We start from the raw sequence: 23,562 nt of genomic DNA on the forward strand, positions 1-23,562 counted from the left end.
TTGTTGGGAGAGATAAGGTATACACAGTTGTAAAAGTAATTAACTCAATATCCAATTCCCATCTATCCATACCTGTCCAGACCAGGATTACCTTTTACCAGCATGCATCCTCATTCTCTAGCAAAGCCAGACAACCTATGTCCCCCAGATTAAGTTCTCTGAAGTCTTGGCACATTTGCATAAGCCATTTACATCAGTCTACAATTCCTTCTTGTATCTGCCGGTTGAAATACTCTCTGCAAAGTCTTTATTTCCTGCCCCAGCCCCTCAGTTCAGCCTGCATTGCATTGCTCTTGTGTCTTGTACATGCCTGTTTGAAAGTTGTTTTACCTGTGTGCTCCTCCACTAGAAGGTGAACTCCCTAGGGGAAATTTTATGTAAATTTCCATATTTCAGATTCTGTGTAGTTCAGCTTAATGAATGAATGATTTTTCTAACTCCACTGTAAGGTCTTTGAGATTAGAGGCATCAATTTTTCTGAGCCTCAGTTTCCTCATCTATAAAATGGATTACGTACAGGCACCAAGAACAATGGTTAGCATTACAGTAAACTCTCACTAAGTTGTTGGTTATTGTTATGAGCATAACTTTCAGAAATGTTTTCAACACAGACTTTTTGTTTTTTATTAAGGTAACTACAGTGCCTACTTTCTGTTTTATTCTTCTTAAACTGCTAATCTTCCTTATTTATAAAAGGACTCTTCCTCCACTACTTTTAGGCATATTTACCTGGGGCCATTTACCTCCCACTGAAAAGCAAATTAAGCTAATCTCTATGGCTTGAAATCATTCTAGACCACGGGGAATATGCTAGTCACCTTTGCTAAGTGCTTTTTGGCCAAAGGTGTAAAAGCCTGATTCTATTTGGGGTGTGTGTGTGTGTGGGGGGGGGAATTGAATTTTCTGTCTTAAAATTTGTGATTTGGACTTCGCATTTTGAAAGGCAATAGTATCTCAAATTTAATAAGCTCCTTGCAGAGGCCTAAGCATAAATTTTTGGGCCTTTTGGTTGAAAGAACTACAGCAAGGTATAGATTTCTGTGACATGGTATTTAATTCTGTTACATTCAGTTTAATTTTTAGAAAAACAGTGCAAATCTTTCTCCCACCGTATTGGTGGCATGTTTTTGTAGATGTTTAAGGCCATTCATTTTCAAAAAGCACAGACCATTTTAAAGAACGGTACTTAAGGCTGTCAGCCTGCCTCAGTTTCTTCGTCAATGAGTATAACCCTGGCCACCTGCATACCTCCCTGGAGTGTTTGGATGAATGGCTCTGAGCTTGTAAAGTACTTTGAATTTCTTGGATGAAAGGATCTCCGTAAGTACAGGTCTTATGAAGGTATTATATGTGGGCTTTCTAAACTGCCACACAGCCTGTTTTGCAAGAACACTAATGCACTTCTGGGTTTAGAGTTGTAAAAAGATGTACATTCAAAAGCCTCAGGCTGCATCTTGTGAGGTTCCTGAGGCACCTGTCACTGCTTGCTTACCTCTAGCATAGATTCTCTCTGCACTGCAGGTAGCTACAAGCATGCATATGTAGAGCAACCATTGGATTTACAATGGCTTGCATTTGGCTCCTGCGGTATTGAGGAGAAAGCCCCGGATGTTAGGAGGGACATGGGCTGTGTGGACCCAGCACTTCGCCTCCTGGGAGCCCCCGGGGGGTTAGGTGCTTTGAAGAGGTGAAGTTGAGGGGAGGGGGTTTGCCTCAGGAACTGACACTGCGATTATGAAGAGCTGGGTTTGAGTTCTGTCTGGCTCTTCCAGTTACCGGTCTAGTGTCCTTAGGTAGTTGGTTAATGGTGCTGGGCCTCAGTTTCCTTTACTGATTGTGGGGACTCAGGGCTAGAATGCGAAGGCAGGGTCCACATTCTTTTTCTTTTTTTGGCGGCTCGAGAGATCTTAGTTCCCCGACCAGGGGTCGAACCTGGGCCCTTGGCAGTAAAAGCGCAAGTCCTAACCACTGGACCACCAGGGAATTCCTCACATTCTATATATATCTAAATATTTACAAGTTTACAAATCAAACTAAAAAACTGTCAAAATAAGTTCAGAAATCCTCCTGCTCTGACAAATACACCTTCGTAACAACCTTTAAGGCTAGGTTTGAATTTTGAGTTTCCAAATTCTTCAGAGTCCCACACCTGACCAGGTAGCATGAGGTGAAGTGTGGACCTAGCATGCATGCCTGTGGACACCTGAGTCCACACGTCCGTGCTGGAGCCACACCCCATCCTCTGGGCCCAGGGTTGCATATTGAAGGTTGCCTTTGAGAGAATATCTGGGGAAAAATCTGCACAGGTCCCATAAGTGTGCTTGGGTTTGAAAGGGAACATCAGGGGCCTAGTACCTGGAATGTGACCACGAAGGGTATTTGGGGCTCCAGGTGGGCATGCCAGGGTAGGGGCCCCTCTTGCCTGGGACTAAAGATGTTACTGCATACAGGATTGGAGAATGTTCATTGCCAAATACATGTGATTGGGCATCTATAAAGTGTTAATATTACATAAATGAAAAGACCTGTTTTCTAGCAGAAAAGTTCAGCCTTCAGTTCAGCCCTACTCATATCCATGTTCAGCAATGATGAGACTGAGAGCCACTTTCTACTAGATAAGATGATGCATTATATTCCCTCTGTCTCCAGGACCTAGTACAGTACTCTGCTTTTACTTAGCGTTTAATTCATTCGTTTGACAACAGAAATTAAGTAAATATGGGCTAACTCTTCTTTCCTAAGCATTATCCTATGGCATGTGGGTAATAGCAGTGAGCAGACACAACTTCCTGTCTTCGTGGAACTGATATTTTAACAGGAGGAATCAGAAAAAGGATAAATATGTAAAACGTAGTTTCTTTGAAGATGGCTTATTCCAGATTATATATATTATGAATATATGTGCATATATACAGATAAATACATATATATAAATTTATGTATAAATACTTATGAATATCTATATAAAGTATAGTGGGCCCATGACAAGGACATTCTGCTTCCACCACAGATACAGGTATGAAAAGAGTGATCACAAATCAGGAGTGTGGCATCACGAATTTGTGTGAAGCACTGTTAACTGCCGGGAATACTCATATTCTTTGGAACTGATATTCTGGAATTTTTCGTTTCATCAAATGTTCATTCTTCACTATATGTAAGACATTGTCCTGGGCTCTATGAGAGGTTAAACATTAGGTGAGACCAGTCCTTAAGAATTCATAATTTACAGGAGGTAATGTGTAGAAATTTTCTAGTAGTTCTTGACATGTAGCACTTGAATGTTAACAATTTTTACGTAGCTGCCTGGGTTTCTGTCAGCAGAGTGAACTCCTCTGCTTTTACACTGTGTCCTTTAGAGAAATCGTGCCCGAACCAAGTCGCACAGTGGGTGTGTACTGAAAGAATTCTTTTCAGCGCCCTGGAATGCTGTCCTTGGGATTCAGCCGACTCTGCTCAATGGGGACTCATACATCAAGAGGGCAGTCATATCATTATCTCAGCTACTGTGAAGCCACTGAAAAGCACTTGCTGAATCTGGGGGTAAATTTATTGTGAGATTTAACAAAGGAAAAGTCACCTTCTTCTTTCTCTTTCTTCCCTTCAACTTGAATTGCATTTTAAAAGTCCTTCTCTTAGGATAAATATATGTTCCTTAATCTATTAATTGGCCTATCCTATCTGCTTTGGGGTATGTAAATACCTTCCTGAAGCAAATGAGATGCTTTGGCTGTTTATACTCCTTCGTGGTGGCAATCATGCTCTAGTTCTTGGTTTTGATAATTAAAAATAAAATAATATAGCTAGAAAGGAAAGTATAACAAATTGTGGTGAGCTACAATTTTGACAGTCAGGAACTTCTCCCCCTGTTGATAAAAGGGTCAGCCAACCTTGACTGTATTTTTTTCCACAGTGTATTTATGATAATCAACTACCCACTATGGTTTAATCCCTATAAATATGATTCTTCTGTTATATTTACTTATCTTTATGCAAATGTAAGTTAAGTTTTTTAAAAAATTTATTTATTTTTGGCTGCGTTGGGTCTTCGTTGCTGCTCGCGGGCTTTGTCTAGTTGCGGCGAGCGGGGGCTAGTCTTCATTTTGCTGTGCGTGGGCTTCTCATTGTGGTGGCTTCTCTTGTTGCAGAGCATGGGCTCTAGGCGCGTGGGCTTCAGTAGTTGCAGCACGCGGGCTCAGTAGTTGTGGCTCGCGGGCTCTAGAGCGCAGGCTCAGTAATTGTGGCGCACGGGCTTAGTTGCTCCGCGGCATGTGGGATCTTCCCGGACCAGGGCTCAAACCCGTGTCGCCTGCATTGGCAGGCGGATTCTTAATCACTGCGCCACCAGGGAAGCCCCAGGAATATATATTTTATATGAAAGTTCCCCAGAGATTCTTCTGATGCACAGCAAGAATTGAGAATGACCCATTTGCTCCCAGTGATTCTAAAATGGGGAGAGTAGTAAGAGTCCTTGAATTTAAGAAAACAAGGGACATTTTCCTGAGAAAACTGTATGTACATTCATGCACCCCTGTATTTAACAAATGTTGAGTCCCTGACCCAGAAGTCACTTCTAGGACTCTGTTTTTGTGAACTTCTACTATTCATCTCTGTAATGCCAAATATAATGGGGTTACAGTGTCCACTGATGTGTCTGGTAGGAAATTGCACTGAGAGCCAGAGACACAGGAATTTGTTGAAACTAGAAAATAGTGGTAGTAGGAGATTTTTAAACTTTAGTTTTGCTTTGGCCTTATTCACTGACATCTGACCTTTCCGACAGGTTTCATGACTTCTTTGGAATGCAGAGTTGGGGATACTAATATTTGCCACCAGGCAATATTTATTTAGTGATGTGAGAACCTAGGGATTTAGTTGACTGCAAGTGTGATTATTAACAGGACCCAGGAAAATGCTACCAGAAATAATGGCACCTTTGTTATCGCAGTGATTTTTTTTTTTTTTTTTTTGCCAATGGCACTGAAGGAAAAGTGACATTTGTTATCAAATGAGGCAGGGAATTTACAAATGATAACAAGTTAGAGAGGCTGCATTCTTTCTAGTATCTGTCTTGTAGTCACAAATATCTTTCTCCCCTGGGAAGATAACAACACTTGACCAGGACCATAAATTCACTCTGTCTTCTATCACCAGGGCCTTCGGAAGTCTGAACGGCCTTGACCTCCTCTTGTTCTTCTTTTATTGAAACGATACTTATTATGTGGGGATCGTTTTAGGAGGGCAGAGGAGAAACAGTAAATACATCAGCAAAAATTCCCAAGAAAAGATGGCTGTGGCCTGCGGGAGGGCAGAAATGTATAGTTTTTGTTGTGGTGGTGATAGTGGTGATGGTAAGACCCCCGATCCTCCGCCAGCACACACGCACAGCATCTTACCCAAGAGCTTTGTGCACAGAAGTAGATGTGAATTGGATGGGTTAAGAGTCGGCATTAAGCAGAAACAAAATCCAGCTTTAACAGATTTCTGCCTTTCCTGTTGATTACACGTACCTTGATTGCTGCTCACTATTCAGGCAGGGGTACAGCTATCGCTGGCTTCAGTTTTTATTACTGGGTACGATTGGGGTTGGCAGTGACGGAAACGAATGGTTAAGAAGAATTTAACTTTTTTTATTTGAAAGCGCTTAAATGATGTCTTAGGGCACCCTCTGAACTGTACAGTAATTTGCAGAATGGGTATTGCCATGTATATTCTGGGCTTAGCTTTTGAAATGCCAGAGTTGGATACACAGATTACTACTTCACTGTCCAGAGTGGAGAGTGTTATTTCTGCAGGGCATTAGAAGTCTGTCGATTGGTCCAGGGAAGGGGACACTGGGTACACTTGGCTCTGGTCAAGCTTCCTGTTACACTGCAGTTGACCTGAAGCTAGCAGCTGGTATGACATCATCTTGGGTGTTTCTGGCACTTTTTTCTTTTCTCAGTAGATCTGCACTGAACTGTTTTTCCTTTTCAAAATGCAAAACAGAATGCTGGCTCACTTTGCATACCCTGTAGGTATGTCTGCCTGTTTCTGATGAGTGAGGTATTGTCCTCTTGTTTATTTCCTTGCAAGGAAGTGTCTGGACACAATATACGTTTCAATTATCTTTATCACAGAGCAGTCAGAAAAGGCTTAGGGCAAGTCAGGAAAGCCCCCCAGAGCAACTTCTGAGCCCCTGAACCAGGCCTAACCAGATAGACACCAGCAGTTCATATTTCCGTATTTCTAGCCATTTCTCTCTGATAATGAGAGCCCTCACAGAATCTTAAAACATTTTATTGAATTGTATGTTAGATGTGAGCAAAAGTCTCCAGGTGGTGGTCTTGCTCTCTGAGTACGTCAGTCCTGCCAGGACGGCGGTGCCGTGCCGGATCACTTTGCTTAGTGCATAAATGAAGTTGCACAGCTCAGGTCACCCTGGGGTATTTGGGGCTCCCAGACCCTTTGATCTTTTCTATTTCCTGGCCCCTCAGGGTCTTGTACCATACTTTGCTATCAACCATTTCTGCTAAGAAGGCTATTGCTAATGCCAGTTCCAGTAATTCCAGGAGCTTCTGGATTCCGACAGCTGGTTTGAATACTTTTCTGGAGCCTGCTCCAGGTGCCTCTCATACCTCACATTGGCTCTTGAGCAGCTAAAATTTGGGGGAGTCTTCCTGTACTCTTTCCCTCTACTTCAATCCTCCTGCCAGGGGTTTTGCACACTTAGAGGTAAGCTAGTTGGACTTAGATGCCCCCAAATAATCATAAGCATGGAAACCTTCATTTTGCTTGGACTTTGTAATTCCTGTTGCCCTTTCTAGCTCTGACCCATCAGCTGCTTTTTCACAGAAATCAAAAGCAGTATGATTTCTCCTTACCATGTTTATTTCTGATATAATATACTGTATTTTGTCCTTAAACCACCTGCTCCAAAAGGAGTTAATAGCCTGTTTGTGGCCTACAGATACATTCAGGAAAAAAAAAAAAAAGCAGAGGAAGAGGACAAGGCTGTGGGTGGGGAATAGAGGAAAGAAGTGTTCCCTATGAGTGAGGGGTGGAACTCTTCTAGCTTTGGGGTTTTGATTAAAACTTTGGTAGAAGAGTACCTGCTGGACTGTAGGTTCTGTTTCATCAGCTGTTGGAACCTTGCCCGGGCTGGAGTGGGCAGGAGGCAAACCTGTTTCTAATTCCCTTGCAGAAGTGGAGTTCAGTGTTGATGGTAGAACATTGCCTCATTATTGGCTTTTATGATGATCATTTTCGAAGAGTGGTTTACAAACTTTTTGAAGCAAAGGAAACTTGATGTGTCGTAAAACTTTAAATCAGTTTTCAATCAGTGCTCCTTTGCCAAGGAAGCATTTATTATAATATGATAAGAATATATTTTCCATGTTTGATTTCATCTATCCCCAGAGACTTCAACTCATCAATCACTGACTCCTAAACCTTTGCTTCCAGCCTCTGGACTCCTGAAACCCACATTCCTGTTTGCACAGAACTGCAGCAAGTCTCCATCTAGTTATCTAGGAGGTACATCACATTGAGCACAAACATGTTCAAGAATAATTTATTATTCTCTTCTACCCATTTTTTTTTTTTCTCTTGTGTTCTGTTTTTAGGATGTGTCTGTGTTAGAAGCTGGGTGGGACTCCTTCCTCATAGTCAATTTGGTCACTAAGTCTTTTCTCTTTTATCTGCTGGACATCCTTGGACTCTGTCTTCCCCTCTCTATTTCCATGACTACTGTTTTAGTTCAGTCTTTCATCATTTCTTGCTGGACAGCAACAGTAGATGCTACCCATCTCCGGAGTTCATTTTTTGAGGAAACTTGTGATCACTTCTTTTCCCTTAATCCTCCGGGGTGTGTAAGACCCTTCCCAAAAGGGTCTAAGTCTTCTTCCCATCCTACCCCACCTCATCCTGTGTTTAAAGTGCCCTGAGTTCTAGTGTTACTGAGGAATAATGCTCTTTCATGTTGTCTATGCATGGACCCATTCTTCTCTAGGTTCATCTCCTCTTTTCACTTCCTCTTGAAGACTGTCCTACCTACTCAAAAGCCCAGCCAAAGGTCTTCTCTGTGAAGCCTGTCAATATCCCTGTATCTGTGGCCCCTTTGTTATAGCAAATATCATATTAAATTGTAATTGTTTACATTTGCCCACTGAACTGGGTATTTCTTGAGAGCAGTGACTGCCTCATGTATGGCACCCAACAGCTAGTCAATAAATATATTGAATGAATGTAAGATGAGGATGGAGGCTGTGAGTGTTACTTCATTTTTTTAATGTGGATCATAATAAAAATGCATATTTTATGTCTATTAATTGTATTCAAGCTATTACTTTCTGGCATATTTTCCTTTTGCCTTGAAAATAACTACATTGCTACTGTTGGAGATGAGAGTGTGATTTGAAATTAGAAAATTCAGCCACACTGACATAATACACACTTAAAATATTAAAATATGCCATAACCAACTCCTCCTTCACTTGACACATGTGACAGAATATCTCAACCCTGACCTATGTTTTCATTAAGTCAAACTTTATTTCCTCTAGATGAGAAAGTCTCCTAAATGTCTCAAGTGTCTGAGTCATTCACATTTCAGGAACTGAGATTTTTTTCAATCATTGCATGTCTAAACTTACCTAAGGGTAGGAGGAGGCTAGATAAACTGGATCAGATCAAGAATATAGAATCTCAGTCTTGATGTAGTTATGTTTTAGAACACTGACTCCTTAAATGAATATTGCTGTTAATAACAAATTGCAAGATGATTAGCAGAAAACTAAGGTGAAAGGGACCATATTGACAATATACAGTTTTTTTTTAGTGACTTATAACCAGCTAATGAAGGAGTAGTCTCTTATTTGGTGTGACCTTGCAGTTCTAGAGTATGGCTCAAATGGTTCCTTAATGTTCCATACCAATATTGACAGTATTACAGTGGGCATAGACTATGTCTGACTTGTGATTTACAAATGACTAATTCCAGACACTTAACTCTCTTCTGATTTTTTTTTAATGCATAATAGACTTAATTAGATATCTAAAAATTTTCAAGTTTTATAATAACACATATAAATGAAACTAGCGTAAGAGTTTACATATTGAGTTTTCATTTCAAATATTTGGAAATTTTCCTGTTAACAATTTCTAGTTTAATTGCATTATGGTCTGAGAATATGCACTGTATGACTGCAGTCTTTTAACATAAGTCAAGTTTTTTTAAAGGCCCAAGTTAAGGTTTATCTTGTTTAATGTTTCATTTACTCTTGAGAAGAATGTATTTTGCTGGTGTTGCATGGGGTATTCTATATACGTCAACTGGATCCAATTGCTATGTTACTCAGTTCTTTGCTGTCCTTGCTGATGTTCTGTCAACTAGTTTTAACTATTAATGAGAGGGGTGTGTTGAAGTGTCCAACTATAACTGTGGATTTACTTTTTTTGGTTAGTTTTGCTTTGTGTATTTTGGACTCTTGTTGGATGCATATACATATGATTATTAGGTCTTAAGTTCTTTTATCATTATGCAGTATCCCCTCTTTATCCCTGGTAATTCTCTTTGCTCTGAAGTTTACTTTGCCTATTAATATAGCCATTCACCCCAGTTTTGTTTTTTACTTAAAAAAAAACAAACAAACTTTATATTGAGCATTGTACATTCACATGCAGTTGCAGGAGTGAACTCTTTACCTAATGTCCCCTGATGGTAATATCTTACAGACTATAATACAGTATCACAAACGGGAAATTGACTTTTACACATGTCCATTATCTTATTCAGACTTACGGAATTTTACATATAATTGTGTATATTAGTTAAACGCAATTTTATCATGTGCAGGTTTTTGTATTTACAACCACCGTCAAGATACAGAGCAGTTTCATTACCACAAGGACCCCTTGTGTTGCCCTTTTATAATCAGACTCACCTCCCATCATCCTTCCCCCAGTAACCAGCCCTTTGCAACCAGTAGACTGTTCTCCATATATATAATTTTGTCACTTCAAGAATGTTACATAAATGGAATCATACAGCATATACAACCTTTAGAAATTGGCTGTATTTCACTCAGCATAATTCCAACTTGTATGTATCAGAAGTTCAGTTTTATTGCTGAGTAGTATTCCAGTGTCTAATTTTATAAGAAACTAAACATTTTCCGGAATGGCTGTATCATTTTGTATTCCCACCAGCAATGTATGAATGACCCAGTTTCTCTAAATTCTTTCCAGAATTTGATGTTGCCACTCTACTTTATTTTTAACCATTCTGATAGATGTGTAGTGATAAGCTCATTGTGGTTTTAATTTGGATTTCCCTGATGGCTGCTGTTATAGAAGATCTTTGCATGTACTTATTTGCTATCTTGATATCCTCTTCAGTGAGATGTCTCTTCATGACTTTTGCCTATTATGTAAATGAATTGCTTGCCTTTCCAGCTTTATTTTAATTATGGTTTACAGTATATATTCATTCTTTGACTTTTGACTTACCAATATAAATATTTCTGAAGTGAATTTCTCATTAGATAGCTTATAGTTGTCATTTTTAAAATCTAATATGACATTTTCTGACTTCTAATTGTTTTTAGACCATGTACATTTAATATAATTACTGATGTATTTGGGTTTAGATCTACCATTCCATTATTTTTTTGTTTGTTCTTTTACTTCTCTTGTCATGCTTTGAGTTATTGGAACATTTTTAGTATTCCATGTTAATTGTGCTTTTGGCAACATCTCTTTATATAGCTTTTTTAGTGGTTGTTCCATAGATGACAAAATACATATTTAACATTTTTTAACATATGATTGCTACCTATCACTTCTTTTGGCATTTATAACCCTTATAGATGCATTTACACTTCTTCCTTGATGTCACTGATGTCTTATGTGTTAAATCTACATGCATTGAAAAGGTCATCAGGTACTTTTTGCTTTCAACCATCAAACACGTTTTAAAGAACACAAGAGGAGAATATTCTGTATTGGTCCAGTTATTTACCATTTCTGTTGTTCTTCCTTTGTTCCTCTTATTCATGTTTCCTTCTAGTATCATTTTCCTTCTTTCTGAAGTTCTTCTTTAATTCTTTTAAAGTAGGTCTGCTGTGAATTCTTAACATTTCCCTTCATCTGAGAATGTCTTGATTTCACTTTTATTATTGATGTTTTTAATCTGAGATTACAGTTCTTTAAAATTTTTGTGTTATTTCTTTTTAACCTTGATGTTTTGTATGAGATATCCAGAATCATTCTAATCATTGTAATCATGTAGCATATCATTTTACTCTGGCTACTTTGAAAATTATTTCTTTGTCTTTTTTTAATTGTGGTAAAATACATATAAAACTTGCCATTTTAGCAATTTTAAAGTATACAGTTTAGTGGCATTAATCATTCACAGTGTTGTGCAGCCATCACCACTCTTACTCCAGAAGTTTTTCATCACCCAAATGGAATGTCTTTAGATTTTAGCAGTTTGTCTTAGGGTAACCCCTCCCCCCAAATTCATGCTGTTTGGGGTTTGCTCAGATACTTGAATCTGTATGTTGGTCTTTTTCCAGAGTTGAGTAATTTTCCACTCTTGTTTCTTCAAATGTTTTTAGCACACATTTTTTCCTATATCTTTCAGGGACTTTGACATGAATGTTAGGTCTTCTGTTATTCAATCACACATCGCTAAAGCTCTGTTCATTTATTTCTCAACCTTTTTTCTCTGTTCAGACTAGATAATTTCTATTGATTTATCTTCAAGTCTGCTGCATTCACTTGCCATCTCCACTCTGCTCTTGAGCCCATTCAGTGAATTTTTTTAATTACTTTTTTTTGGAGTATAGTTGCTTTACGATATTGTTAGTTTCTGCTCTACAGCAAAGAGATGATAACCAAGATTAAAAATTCACTGAATGACATATATACACTATATTCAGTGAATTTTAAATTTTGGTTATTGTCACTTGCAGTTTTAGAATTCCCATTTGTTCTTTATATTTTCTATTTCTTTGCTGAGACTTTTATTTTAATGTTTCTTTCAAGAATGTTCATGATTGGTCATTCAAACATTATTTTATATAGTAGCTGCCTTAAAGTCTTTGTCACATAATTTCTCCATCTGCATCATGTCGGCGTTGGCATCTGTTGACTGTCTTTTCCTGTGCAAGTTGAAATTCTCATGGTTCTTGGTATGTTGAGTAATTTTGGAATCTATCCTGGATATTTTGAACATTACATTATGAGACTCTGGATTGTGTTTAAATCTTACGAAGAATTTTTTTTTTTAACCAGTTAATTGACCTGGTTAGATTCTGGCTGCAAGTTCCAACCTACCTCAGGGAACTATTGTTCCAGTATCCACCTACTTTTCAAAGTCATTGTCATACTCTTTGGTTCTCTTCTGGGTGTGTATAACCCATTGGCCAGTGTGTGATCTGTGTAGTGGTCCATTTGTTCAGTTCTCAGAATCTTTGTCGTGCTAATTACAATCTGATCCACAGATTCTGGACTTGGTGATGATCCCTGGAGTTAATAAATGATGTTACAGGGTCACTTTCCTCAACATCTTCTCTGCACTCTCCCTGGTATATTTCAGTTCCTTAGAGTTGACCATTTTAGTCCTCTCAGCTCTGCTGTGTGCTTCCCTATTTGGACTTTTTTGGGGCCCAACCAGCAGGAGGAGAGAGAGTGAAAGAAGCAGCAGGGGTTGGCCTCAGCCTCTTGTGATGACACCTCCAGGAATGGATTGAAAGATTCCCCTCCCTCAGAGTTTTCACTCTTTCTGACCTCCATTCCTGATAACTGCCACAGCATTGCCCGCGAGCAAGGTCAGGAGAAAACTGACAAAGGAAGAAACAAAGAACAAAATTGGGGAATTTCCACACTCCTGTGAATGTTAGGAGTCCCCTTTTTTGATTCATGAGTGAGAGGGCTCCTAGAGGATCCTGGAGCTTTATCCATTACCACCACAATGCTCATCTCTATGTTTCCAGCTATATTCAGGCAAGAGGATACCGCTGGAAAATAAATGGTAAACCCACTGCCAGTTTGATTGTACTTCAGATTCCAGCAGACTTCAGAAGTTCACCTGCTGCTATTTACTTTTCAGATTTCAAATCGCTGCTCTGTGTCATCTGCCCAGGTTTTATAGTTTTATTCAGTAGTCGAGGTGGGTGAAGTATGCTTACACCTTCTTACCTAGAACCGGAAATCTGACCTAATTGGTATTGATTTTTGAATAACGTAGGTGAATGGCTTTTTTTCTGTCACACTAAAGCAGTCATGCATGTAAGCTGTGAGGAATATATTGATATCTATTCTGTTTATGAGTCCTACATGGCTTTTGGTAATGTGAATTATGAAATATAGTTAGATTTTCATGTATATAAGAACATGGGAATCTAGGTAAGGAGACAGAATTTAAAAGGCATATTATATTTGAGTATGCATGCATATACACTCACTCAGACAAAATGATGACTTTGATAAGCTTCATTTAAAATCACATTAATCCTTCAGTGATTATGTAATTGTCGTCAACTCAGAGTGTCATGGTGTACTTAGTATGTCATTCCTATTCTACATGATAAACATCAGTAATCCAAGAGTATGAATCTTTGTGAAATGTTTGAGATGAAAACATTAATTTCCTACTTGACCGTGTTCCATAGTCTTGATAATTAACAGAGGAAATGCATAATAATGGTTGGGAAAGAAAAGCTAGAAGGAGTTGGTGGTAGAGTTAGAAAACTGTTCTGTATAGTAATACTTAACCTATTTCCAAAGGGATCAGAAGAGGATATTCTGCTGCTTGGTAACTCTTAGTCATGGGTCAGTCAAGGAAACTCAACCTGTTTATGTATTTCAAGCATAGAAGGATTTAATACAGGGAATTGGGTTACAATTGTTAAAAAGGACTGGAGAAACAAACCCAGGTCAAGGACTGCAGGAAATTCTCTGCTTCTGCCAGAGTGTGTGCTCGCCTGCCCCGACACTGCCCACCCAGTCACCAAGGCGACCATGGCTCCATGCTGCTCCCACCACAGGGGGCTGTGTTGGAAGAGTGTCCACGAATCTGTTTCTACTACTGCTGCCAGAGTCAAAAACAAATGGATTCTGCCATCTCAATTTCATACAAGTGCCTCTCCTTTAAAGAACCTAAACCTAGAATCTTGGTGGAAAGAAGTTTGAGAAATGTAACTGGTTTTAAGCCCCTGTGATAGGGATACAGTTTAGAAAAATAGGGATGCAACTAATAAATATAAGTATTTAGTTCACGGATATCTTTTTATTTATTTTTATTGTATCATGGGTCTGTTAAACAAGATTCTAAGCTGCTTGAGAGTAGGAATAGGTTTTATATTCTTCATTAACCACACAAAGCATAGCACAGAGCCTTGTGCTTATTTAGTCACGTTTCCATATAATTGTGACCAAAACACCAAGCATGTCCTCAAATGAAAGACTCATCTTCATTACCTCTGGTTGGTTCCAGAGCCACCAACTAAAAAATGAGGGGCCTTCTCTTTAGTTCCTGGGGCAGGAGCCTGAGAAACTTGAGACTATATTCCATAGGATTCCTAGGCTAGGTCATCATTATACAAGCAGGCCTCAGAGATACTGCAGGTTTGGTTCCAGAACACTGCAATAAACAGAATCGTGATTTTTAAAAAATTTCCCAGTGCATATAAAAGTTATACCACACACCTGCTGTCCAGGGAATTGTTTTTGTGCATTTCCTATCTAGTGAAATGAGGGTGAATTTCTCATTTGCCTTTCCAGCTGTAGTGAAAAAAGATCAAAACATTCTGTTTAAAAAACAAAAAAACCCCACTTTTTTTTCATCTAACAAATAATTAAAAAAAAAAAATTTAAAGCAAAAAAAGTCACATAAAGCCTGGCTACTTAAATACTGTAGAGATTTTGGCACATTTTGATCTGGCTGCTTTTCATTCTTTCATAGTTTTTAGTTTGCATAGATTATTGGATCTTTGTGAGTGTACTTTTTATTGCTGTGTAATGTTTCACCAATTAGATATGCTGAAATTTACATTTCCTTATTTTTGGATATTCCTTTTTTGCCATTTACAAATGCATGATGTATTATGCCTAAAATGTTTCATATTTGTCATCACTTCCTTAAGATAATATTCTAGAAGGAGAACTGGGGTCAAATACATGAAGCATTTGTTTTTCCTTTTTAGATGTTTTTTCTTTAAAGTGTAACCTGCATGCAGAAAAGTGCACAAATTGTATGTCTAGCTCACTGAATATTTAGATTCTCTCACACAGGCAGCACCTGAATCATTGCCAGCACCTTGGAAACCATCCTTTTGCAGTCCCTTAGACTAGTTTTGCCAGATTTTGAGCTCTGTATAAATGGAATAGCATTGTCTTGCTTGGAGTTTGGCTTTTTTCCCACTCAACATGTTTGAGAGAGTCAATGATGTTACCACATTTATTTTAGTCACCATATAAATTCCATTCTATGATATAGACTATCCACTTTACTGTAGATGGGCATAGGTTGTTTCCAGCTTTTGCTATTGTGAATGATGATGCTATGGACATTTTTGTACAGATCTTTTGATACATATATGTGTACAGTTTTGTTAGGTATATGCATATCCACACAGACACACATACCCTAGAAACAAAATTGCTGGGTTATGAAGTTTTTGTGCATTCAATTTTAATAGGCGTTGCCAAACAGATTTTGAAGCTAGTTGTACCTTCTTACACTACCACTGAAAGAATATGAAATTTCTTATTTTTCTGAGTCCTTGTCAGCACTTGGCATTGTCACACCTTTTCATTTTAGCCATTCTGGTGGGTTTAGTAGTATGTCTTCATGGTTTTAATTTGCATTTCCCTGTAATGGCTAAGAAGTTGATAATCTTTTATTATATTTAGTGGACATTTGCATATCCTCTTTTTTCAAGAACTTACTCAAATTTATTGCCCATTTTTATTTGAATTTATTTTGACTTCTAAGAGTTCTTAGTATACTTTGGAAATGAACCCTTTGATAGTTATGTGTGTTCCAAACATTTTTGTCCACTCTGTGGTTTGCCTTTTTGCTCTCATAATGGCCTTTTGATGAACAGGAGAGATTAATACTAATTTACTCAAATTCATCGGTCATTTCCTCTGATTAATGCCATTTGTGTTCTGTGTAAGATTTTTTTTTGTCTCCAAATCCTGGAGAATCCTCTCCTATGTGTAGTCTGTGAACATGATAGTTTTTCACAGGTAGATCTATATAATCCACCTGGAATTGACTTTTATGTATGCTGTGAAATAAAGGACCACTTTTTTCCCCCCTGATGGATCTCAAATTTGAACCAGCTGTTTTTTTAAAATACCATCCTTTCCCAAATGCACTGAAGGGTCACCTTCAACATAAATTAGCTTCTGCATATGTGGGCTCCTCCTCCTCTTCTTGTGGTGGAGCGTGAGATGCTACATATGACTGCCCTCTCCTTTGGCTGATGATCTCCATTGCTTCTCCTCCCCTCTGCCTGGGCTCCAAACACAGATTATCTTTGTTGTCTTTCATTGTAAGATTTTAGTTGGAAGACCAGTACATACATCTCAGACCAAAAATATGCAGCGTTACCCTTTCCACCTGGTTCCTTATGAATTAGACATTCTGGTATGTCTCTGTAGACCTAAAAGTGACTCACATGGTAGACTTTAGCATTTCTAAAAAGCTCATATGCTGTGATTTACTTTTCATTATTTATCATGCATGTATTGACTCAAATAATTTCAAGCCCTCAGTTTTAGCTGTTAGTTATTTCTACTTCCTCCTAAACTTTTCATCAGAGCTGCCTGAAAGAAAGATGGACTAATTTAATATGATTTTTGCCTTCCCATTACCTCTGTCATTGTTTGGTAAAGGCAGTTTACAATCAGTAGAATTCTCAAAAGTGAAAAAGGTGGGGATAGTTGTGAGGAGCCGGTGAGGAAAAGAGCAGAGGATTTGGCTAATCCACGAAGTTATTAACCTCTTCTTAAGTAATCTGGAGGCAGCTTTGAGAGTGGATTAGGAGTGCTAAGAGGTGGGGGAGGGTGTGTGTGTGTGTTATTTTAGGAAACTGACTTTAAAATTGTCTGTTTTCCATGGATATATTTGTATTCTCTTATTTTGCTTTTTGGAAACCTTCAGCTAGCCTCTTTCACAAGCAAACATTAGTGCTTCATTTCTTCTCATATCCTGAGATGAACTTGCAGAAAAGAAAGCTTCATCAAAAAATTGCCCTGAGTTTGCTACATGTAAAAAATAATTAGGAACAATAAAAAGAAAGGATAAACATTGCACATAGTACTTAAAAAGATGTTAGTGTGTCTTTTTTAACACTGCACTAGTTGCCAGCGTGCATGCATGTTTTTGCTAAAGGTTAACTAAATTGTTTACACATCTCTAATGGTTGGACATCCGTCAGCTGTACCCAGCTGATAAATGTGGTAGATTTCTGGAGAAGATTCCTTTAATTAGTTATTATGAGCTGAGAGTGGCTAATTTTCTGAAACGAAATTGCTGTGTGAAGTTCTTAGCAGCCCAGGTAGTTAACAAATACCAGTCTGTATAAGAAAAAAAAGAGCTCTTGATGCTTTGAAATGCAGTGAAACTTAGTTCTATACCTACTATTGGTATAATAACTGGCAATTTACGAAGGCTTTTTTCCTTTTATTTGCTTCTACAGCCATACAGCGATGCTATGAGGACAGGAACATTATGTTCTTATAAAGAAGGCAGAAGCTTAGATTTTAAGGACTTGGGCCCAATGGCATCCAACTAGAAAGCTGGTAATTATAACAGCTAAGGTTTATTGAGTGCATACTGTTTCCTGAGAACTTTCCTAAGTGCTTTGAACATGTTAAATTTTTAAATCTTCACAATAGTCCTATTAGGGAATGCAGTATTATCCCTGCCTTACCCATGGGATGTTGAGCCATGAAGACGCTAAGCAACGTATTCAAGATCCTGTTAAGTGCAGAGGCAGATGTAAACCAGGCTCGGGCTACACCACCGTGCTGTTCTGACCAGGGCTTGGACCCGCGGTTTTTATTTCAAGCTCAGGGCCCTTGCTGCTTCACAATAGTGCCGTAAAATAAGAATGCTGGTGATGATGTATGTGGATTGAGATACCCCACTCATCAGTCATGAGTCTTGAATTGGAACCTTGGGTCCTGAATCTGTTTCTGCTCAGGGCCCAGCACAGTGGTAGGGATGGAAATGTCTGAATTGACTGGAATTCAAATCTGGTTTCATTTTCTACCGTCTCATCTTTGTTTTTACTATTTATCAACGCACTCTCCTTGCTGCTGTCCAGACAGTCGAATCCTCTCTGTGTGGTCGCTCATGTGTCCCTCATCACTAGAACTCCGTGCTGCAGTCCATCCATCCATTCAGAAGGGCCAGCCTCATGCTGTATCTGTGACACGGAGGTACTCACTGCCTTTCTCGTTGCTCACAGATTCATTGTCCCCGCTGAACATTTCCACAGAGAATTCTCCCCTGGCTTCTATATTCTGTAATGCTTGTGTGCGTGCATGTTGCGTAGGGTTCCCAAACCCTAGATTTCAGGCTGCCCAGGGAGTGCGTTTTGTCCTTTATTTTCATACGTTCATGAGTCTGTACTGTGTAATCATGATTCTGTCTCATGGTCTGATTGTCAGTCCCTGCATTATATTAGCTTGTCCCAACAACTGTGAATTTCTAGGGTATTGTTCCCTTGTAGAGTACATCCCCCCAGTTTTTTGTTCTTCAAAAGTTTAATTACTCTTGGACTTTTGGTTCTCTATAGAAGTCTCTGTATAAATACAGAGGTTTGTCTGGATTTAGCGTTTTTTGGTGGAGTAAGAATTATTGGTAATGTGTTCTTCCATCAGAAGGCTCAAGATGTCTACTTCTCTTTTTATGGTCTCAGCAGCCATTGATAATCATTACCCTGATGGATTATTTCTTTAGGATTTCCAAACTGGTAGTGTACTAATTGCTCAATTATTAGCTGTGATACTTTGATAAACTATAGAGCTATGTAATTTAAAGTTCTATTGGCACAAATGGTTTAGGTCCTCTGATTTTAATCTCTGCTGTGTCTTTATATGCTTTTATCATTCCTGATATAGTTTACTTACATATAATATTTTTTAAATGCCTTAACTATTCATTAAACAATTCCCCTCAGCTTGTTTCTGTTGCCTCGATTTTTAACTTTACCCAATTTAACTTAAAAGACTATTAATTTCTTATTAATCAAAATTACTGATATTTTGCCAATTTCTTGTTGTTCCTTATATTCCCATGCTTTTTAAAAAATTCATTGGCTTCACTTTTTATTTTACTGAAGTACAATACTTTCTTTAATATTTGCTTTTGATTTTTGTTTTGTCATTATTTTTCTGAGGTCTTTTTTTCCCTTTTCCTGAAGGAGAAATTTAAAAAATTTATTTGATACAAAGAATACACACACAGACATATACTATATATGTGTGTTATGAAGCATAATATTAAATGAATACACAGTAATTCACCACACGTGTTCTAATGCAGTTCAGTTTACCTGTGTATAATCCCTTACTTCCTCCCCAAAGGAAACCATTGGTCTGAATTTAGTCTTTTTTTTTTTTTTTTTGCCTTAAAAACAAACACTTTGAAAGAAAACATACACTTTGGGTTTTCAAAAGCAGGTTTCAATAGTTTTTAAAAATAGGTTTAATAGGGACTTCCCTGGTGGTGCAGTGGTTAAGAATCCGCCTGCTAATGCAGGGGACACGGGTTCGAGCCCTGGAAGATCCCACGTGCTGTGGAGCAACTAAGCCTGTGCACCACAACTACTGAGCCCAAGTGCCACAACTACTGAAGGCCACGTGCCTAGAACCCGTGCTCCGCAACAAGCCACCGCAATGAGAAGCCCGCGCGTCGCAGCGAAGAGTAGCCCCTGCTTACCACAACTAGAGAAAGCCCGCGCGCAGCAATGAAGACCCAATGCAGCCAAAAGAAATTAAAAAAAAAAAAAAAAGATTCATCAGTGTTAACTGTAGCAGCAGGTTTTGTGATGTAGCTATGAATATTATATTGTGCATATATATATTCTCCCATTAGTGAACTTCTGTATTGTTTGCTAGCAATAGCAGTGCTGTTAGGAACACTCTTGTGCGTGTCAACTGATGCACATATTCCAGAGTTTCTCCAGGGCGTAAACCTTTGAGTGAAACTGCTTGATTATGGACTATGCCCAGTGATGTGTCAGGCATCAGATTCATCCACTATTGGCTTAGATAGCTCTGAACTCTAGCATCCTGTGGTTTACCATTTGCTAGTTGGCATTTTTGGTCTGATTCTGGTCCATGAAGATGTTTATGATTTTGTCACTTGGGACATCTCTTTTAACTTTGCAGTGAGTTTGGAACCATAGGATGTGTCACTTGTGAACTTCAGGCACCATCATGATATGAAGTCACCATCATTTACTTCTTCAAGTGTTTTGTGGTCAGAGTGGAGACCCTTTGAAATTTTAAGGTTGAATCCTTTATATGATGAAGCTAGAGTTTTAACCAATTGTGTTTTTTTGTCCATAAGAAATGAAGAGAAGCAGCTTTACTATTCTGAGTTTAATACATATCATTGTTTTTCAACTGAGGGTGATTTTTGTCCCCAGGGCATTTGCCCGTGTCTGGAGACACTTGACTGTCATGAACAGGAGGGGGTTGAAGATACTACTTGAATCAGTGTCTAGAGACGTGGATGCTGCTAAGCATCCTATAGGACAATGAGTAAGATAGGTCCCCACAACAAAGAACTACTCGGTCTGATATCTCAATAGCGCTAGGGTAAGAATACAACCAACCCTACGATGTATAGGATGGCCTCCCATGACAAAGAATTCTCTGGTTCAATATGTCCATAGTACTAGGGTAAGAAACTCTGATGTACATGAAGGCCATCGGTCATTGTGTTCTGGAAGTACCAACACTAAAATCTGATGGATTCACAACATTTTTTGGTTTTTCCTTTCATGTGACATCTTTGGAAGCGTGTGTTTGGAATGCCCGGGTAATAAAGCTAACAAATTACTTGTATAAATTCTATGAAGTGTTAATTCATATGAAAGGAGAGATTAACTACCAAGAAGTAACATGTGCTGATCTGCTCAGCTATATGAAAAAAGCCAGGTATATAAAAAATTTCTATTTCTGTAAATGTTGGTGGGCATTCTTCCTGTCCTAAGACACTAAAGATGACTGCTCTTCCCAACCGTCTTAGCCTTTGGTCAGGAGTGAGAAGGAGACATTCCCGTGCACCTCAGGAGCGGCTGGTGTGTATGTTGGGATGGGGGGGTTGGGGAATTAGGTCCCTGGATTTCACTGAATTTTGGGGGGGAAAAAAAACAACATACCTCCCATTAGTTGATGGGCCCCAGCTCAGCCATAGGGCTACCCAATAAATGTGAATGAGCAGGAAGTTCCGAAGTCTGATTTGCTTCCTTTCTGTTCCAGGTCTCTCCCAGTCCGACGGCTGAAACCTGAGAGTGAGCTCTGAGAAAGGGGGTTGGGGGGAGGGAGATGGAGAAAAGGCAGATAACAGCCGAATGTAATCAGCGTTTTATTACCGCCCTCAGGAAGTAGGAATAGGAAAAAAAAAAAAAAAAAAAAGTAGGTTGGAGCAAGGAAAGTTAATTATGTGAGGTTATTTGACAGGAAATTACTAAATACAAACAGACAGAAGAAACACATTTTAAAGCAGGGTAGGAAATCTCAAGTTACTTCTCTGTGTGTTTTCAAAACCCCCAAAGCAAATTCTGAAAATAGTAGTTTAAACAAAAGCTATCTTATCTGATAAAAGTATTTCAAACACAAAGGGAAATTTATATATTGGGCAGGCAATCTTAAAATAAACCGATTTTGTTGATAACATTGCAAATTTAATTGTGGGAAAACCCCCCTCAGATGTCTGAATTTATCTTGTAAATGTTTTGGATTTATTTTGAATCTGGCATTTCAATTCTATCAAGGTGTGTCTGGGTATGTGTGTCATCCTGGAAAATTGTGTGTGTGTGAAGTGAAAAATACCTCTGGGTGTTTCTTTTTAGTATATCAGCATTTTTTTTGGTGTGCATTTGGTATTATCAGTATTTCCAGAAGTGCGTTATATCAATAAAGCACAAAGAACTGAGAAAGTGTTATCTAAAATATTTATTCCCAGAGGTCATATATTTTAAATGTTTTAATTATTCTGTGATTGATATAATATCATTTGTGGCTTTGCAACAGTTGGGAAAGTTGGCAGAATTTTTGTAAATTAGCCAAGCGCATTTGATAGTGCTTTTCTGTAAAAGCCCGAGTGATGAAGGAGCAAGACCTTTTCCTACCCTGACTGACGTCTGGTTCTGTAACGGCCTCCTGCTAGCTGTCATTGTTGCGGACTTAGGAAGGAGTGCCAGAAGTGGCGGTTGAATATTTTGGTCCTTTTAGTTAAGGCTGCCATTCTCCTCTCTTTCTGAAGAGCCATGTCACAGAAATACTGTCTGGGTGAATGTAAAATTGCACCGTCTGTGGATAAAGTTACACATTCCAAGTTCAAAGAAAAAGCAATATTTTGAAAACTTAAATGGAGCTCGAAGTCTGCATTCCTTTTAAAAGGCCAACACCTGTGGAAGGAATGCAGGTTGTTTCCACTTGACCTTCACGTGTGGAGCTGGGCAAGGTACTTAGACATGATGGTGGTCAAGTCAGAGCACCTCTCTCCACAGCAAAGCCTCCTGGGGCAGCACCTGTCCTGTCTGTTGTCAGGGAGGGAAAATATGGCAAACAGTCAGGAATAGTCCGAGTGCCTTCTAACTCTTGCTTTGAAGAGCTTACTTTGTATCCCACCAAGTCACATGGTGATGGATGAGTGGGTGTAGATAATGTGAAATAAGCCATAACCTCTCTAAGCAATCAGGCTTACATTCGGCACGTCCTGGGAAACCCTGGGCAGACAGTGTTAGAATACTTAGGCTGAGTCCTCTGTGAATAGTCGTTGACGGTTGAGACATGGTTGATGTTCCAGACAGGTTCTCATCGTGCATAAATAATTCCTCAGGATGGAGTCAGCTGCCTCGAGTGGTGCTTCTACGTCTTTAGGCTACTTGGACTCGCTCAGCAGTTTATTGCGGTGTCTGAAGGACCAAACGCACAATTCAACATCAGGAAGAAAGTTAGACATAGAACGTTCTTTTGGAACAAGGGATTTGTTAGTGCACGCCACTTGTGATGCGAAAGTGTGAAGGTCTGGCTCCTTTGTCTTTTACTCATCAATTCTTTGTGTGTTCTTACGCCAGGGACTGTTGTCAAGGCTGGGAATACAGTGCTGAACCATAGTTCACGTTGTCCGTACTTCTTAGAGCCCACAGTTCACTGGCGTCTGATCATGCTGCCTCTATAATCAGCTTTGTGATCTTGGACACGTGACAGTTTCTCTCTACCTCAGTTTCTTTGTACAGATTGTTTTCTCAGATGACGTGTAAGATCTTGCTCAGTGCTAATATTTTCTGGATGTGTACTTTTGTCATTAAGGATTTTTAT

General features: G+C 38.9%; 1 non-coding gene across 1 annotated transcript; it reads right to left on the reverse strand.

Moving 5' to 3' along the window:
- Positions 1 to 1,911: 1,911 nt before the first annotated feature.
- TRNAK-UUU (transfer RNA lysine (anticodon UUU)) lies at positions 1,912 to 1,983 on the reverse strand. The gene has a single exon. It is a non-coding gene; the product is annotated as a tRNA-Lys (tRNA).
- Between the last annotated feature and the right edge of the window lie 21,579 nt (positions 1,984 to 23,562).

Source organism: Eubalaena glacialis, chromosome 7 (assembly GCF_028564815.1).
Source record: "Eubalaena glacialis isolate mEubGla1 chromosome 7, mEubGla1.1.hap2.+ XY, whole genome shotgun sequence".
Taxonomy (NCBI): Eukaryota; Metazoa; Chordata; class Mammalia; order Artiodactyla; family Balaenidae; genus Eubalaena; species Eubalaena glacialis.